General features: G+C 48.9%; 1 pseudogene; it reads right to left on the bottom strand.

Annotated features, from left to right (window-relative positions):
* Positions 1-3,459: 3,459 nt before the first annotated feature.
* Positions 3,460-3,578, bottom strand: LOC126264014 (5S ribosomal RNA; annotated as a pseudogene).
* Between the last annotated feature and the right edge of the window lie 260 nt (positions 3,579-3,838).

The raw sequence follows: 3,838 nt of genomic DNA, 5'->3' as shown, positions 1-3,838 counted from the left end.
ATCCCCTCCCCCCGCAGGCCGCTCTCTTCGCCGTCGGCGCCCGTGCGCCGGCGGTCGCGAAGACGTGGGCGTCGGAATCTGTCGTAGCGTCGATGTGCTTGCTACGTCCGCCCTGGTCGCCAGTTCGTACTTCTTGCTGAGAGTCTTCTTAATTACATTCAATGCCGGGTCCCAAGCCTTGCTGAGACTGTAGCCGCAATCTCGGTTGGTAAGATCTTCCCTGGTGCGAATTTCGATAGCCTCCCTTATAACGCTGTCCCAATATTTAAAGGTCTGAGCCAGGATCTTGACACGCTCATAATCCATCTCGTGTTTCTCGGACAAACAGTGCTCTGCTACCGCCGACTTATTTGGATATTTCTGTCGAGTGTGCCTTCTCGGCAACGATCTTCGATGGTGCGCACTGTTTGTCCGATATAAGTCTTCCCACACTCACAGGGAATTTGGTATATGCCGGCGTTCCTCAAACCGAGGTCATCTTTCACACTTCCCAGTAATGCCCGTGTTTTACTGGGCGGGCGAAAGACGGTTTTAACTCGGTGTTTCTTTACTATACGGCCGATTTTCCCCGATAGTGCGCCATTGTACGGAATAAAGGCAGTGGCTACCTCTTCTTCCGTGGCTTCATCCGTCTCCACAGGTTGTGCTGTGGTGGTTGGACGGAGAGCGCGTCTAATCTGCCATTTCGAGTACCCGTTTTTTCAGAACACGGTCTTGAGGTGTTCCAATTCCTGGGGCAGATTCTCTGCGTCTGAGATTCTGCGCGCCCTGTGTACTAGTGTTTTTAGTACTCCATTCCTCTGAGAAGGGTGGTGGCAGCTGTCTGCATGCAGGTACAGGTCAGTATGCGTTTTCTTCTTGTACACACCGTGGTTCAGGGTACCATCAGCTCTCCTCTTGACCATGACGTCCAGGAATGGTAATCTTCCTTCTGCTTCGGTCTCCATAGTGAATTTGATGTTTGGATGTATGGCGTTTGGGTGTGTAAGGAAATCCAGGAGCTTGTCCCTACCATGGGGCCAAATGAGGAACGTGTCATCGACATAACGGAAGAAACAGGTAGGTTTCCAATTGGATGACGCCAAGGCTTCCTCCTCGAAGTACTCCATGTACAAATTCGCTACCACCGGCGAGAGTGGGCTGCCCATTGCGACTCCATCCGTTTGCTCATAGTATTCCCCATTAAACAGAAAATACGTTGAGGTCAAGACATGCCTAAAGAGTTCGGTGGTCTTCTCGTCAAATTTCTGCCCAATAAGCTCGACTGACTCTCGTAAAAGCACCCTGGTGAATAGTGAAACCACGTCGAGGCTCACTAGGATATCAGTGTCTTTCAGTCTGAAGTTGTCGAGACTTTTGACGAAACCCACGGAACTACGGATATGGTGAGGGCATTTACCTACATAGGGACTAAGTAATTCAGCCAGATATTTTGCCAGCAAGTAAGAAGGTGCCCTAATGTTGCTGACAATCGGGCATATAGGTATCCCGTCTATGTGGACCTTAGGAAGTCCATAAAGTCTTGGTGGTACAGGTCCTTGAGGTGACAATTTCTTGGCGTCCCCCTCTGGTAGATCCGCATCCTTGAGTAGAGCCCTGGTCTTGTTCTCCAACTTCTTCGTGGGGTCAGCGTTGATCTTCCTATAGGAGTCGTCATCTATCAGGCGCTGCATCTTTTCAATGTAGTCCTTACGGGAAAAACAACAGTGGCATTGCCTTTATCAGCAGGTAAGATAACGATCTCAGAGCACTCTCTTAGGTCCCGAATGGCCACCCTCTCTCTACTGGTAATATTAGTCTTCGTAGGTTTAGTTCTGGTGAGAGCCTGGCAGGTTTCCCGACGCACTTCTTCTGCTTCTTCAGGTGGTAATCGCGCTGCAACCTGTTCCACTGCACTGACGATGTCCGCGACCGGCGTGAACCCAGGGAGACGTGAGAAGTTTGGCCTTTTTGTGTGCAGAATCGGCTGTCGTCCAAGTAACACCATCCACCCAGTCCCAGGTCCACGAATTAAACTGACTGGCCAGTTTAAGATGAAGTTTAAATAGTTCCTGGGAGTTGTATTCAAGACTGCGGCGAGTAAAGTGCACCCTCTCACGTACCAAGGCAAGGCCGGCCTTGTCAAAGAGGGCGGAGGAGTGAACAGATGTTCAGGGTACTCTCTATCCCCCAAAGAGAGAAGAATCATCAATGATCATCGCCTTGAGGATGCAGAAGGCAATGGAAATCAGTACATTAAAGACACATAATGTGCATACACAAGACATGTGATTTGTAATTCAAAAAGTGCCATACTATCTCTGCACTGGCAAAATAATCTAAATTAGTTACCCAATTGGATCTCCAGTAGGGGACTTCAAAGGTGGAATAACCAACGACGGAGCTACATTCTACGAGTCGGAACATGGGAGATCAGATATGTAAATGTAGCAGGAAAGCTAGAAATGCTGAAAATAGAAATGCAAAGGCTCGCTGTAAATTGAGGGTTAGTGGAGTCAGATGGAAAGAAGATAAGGATTTCTGATCAGACCAATATAGGATAATATCAAAAGCAGCAGAAAATTGAATAACGAGAGGTGGATTCGTTCTGAATTGGGAAGTAGGGCAGAAAATGCGCTGTTGTGAACAGTTCAGTGATAGGGCTGTTCTCGTCATATTCGACAGCAATCCAGCATACCGACGTCGGAAGCAGAAGATGGCACTTCTGGCAGGTCACAGCCCGTGACCGATAGAAGATGCGAAGGGCCAAACCGACACACTGTGAGCTACCATCTTCTGCAAGGTGGATGCACAACTGAGTGCCGCTTCCCAGATATATACAAACTTCCTGCCTCTACACTGTGTCTGCTGAGGGGACCACAGGCTTACGCCGTCACGAAAACCACCCTCCTGAGGGTGCTGTGGGTAAATGCCTAAGAGAGCATTCGTCTTCGATAGGACTGAGACCCGCCGTATCTACAGAGGCGCGTCCGTAAACCGCCTCGTTGGCCCCGACTACCGCATCCCGTTCTACCTCGCTGTCGGCAGTGTGCTTGATTTGCCGCAAACTATGTGAGCTGTGGAGTGCTGTGTCTAGTATCCTTCGCCGACGCCGAGTGAACGACCCAGCCCATTTCTTGGTCACGTTAATAAAGTGCTGTCACAGGTACCGCTGTTTCATTGACACCTTCGGGCATAACACTCACCAGCACTCAGGGCTTGGCCTCTGACCACTTGTAACTTCACCCCCTCATCTGACCGAGCTCTATGCCCACTGACTTTCTGACAAGAGGAGTGACCGTCACAGAAGAGAGAAGAAGAAAGTGGACTACATGACGGGACAGTGGATCAAGCAGGTGGCATATTACAGCACACAGCAGCAAGAAAATAGCGAATGTAAGTGTCGTAGTTCGCTGTAGGCCTTTGACTAAATTGACTTCTGTAGTTAAACAGTGCCTCTACATCCTTAAAATGAAGGGGAGCCACCAGCACCCAGTGTTCCCAGGCCCTCACCCATCCAAGTACTAACCGGTCCCAATGTTGCTTAACTTCGATGATCAGACGAGAACCGGTGTATTCAACATGGTATGGCCTAAGATAGATACGGCCTACAAGAAAATGAAAGAGACCTTTGGAGAAAAGAGAACCACTTGCATGAATATCAAGAGCTCACATGGAAACCCAGTTCTAAGCAAAGAAGGGAAAGAAGAAACATGGAAGTAGTATATAGAGGGTCTATACAAGGGCGATTTACTTGAGGACAATATTATGGAAATGGAAGAGGATATAGATGAAGATGAAATGGGAGATGTGATACTGCGTGAAGAGTTTGACAGAGCACTGGAAGACCTATGTCGAA

This window comes from Schistocerca nitens, chromosome 6, assembly GCF_023898315.1.
Source record: "Schistocerca nitens isolate TAMUIC-IGC-003100 chromosome 6, iqSchNite1.1, whole genome shotgun sequence".
NCBI classification, from domain to species: Eukaryota; Metazoa; Arthropoda; class Insecta; order Orthoptera; family Acrididae; genus Schistocerca; species Schistocerca nitens.
Note: the sequence above shows the minus strand (reverse complement) of the source record. Positions and strands in the feature narration are given on the sequence as shown.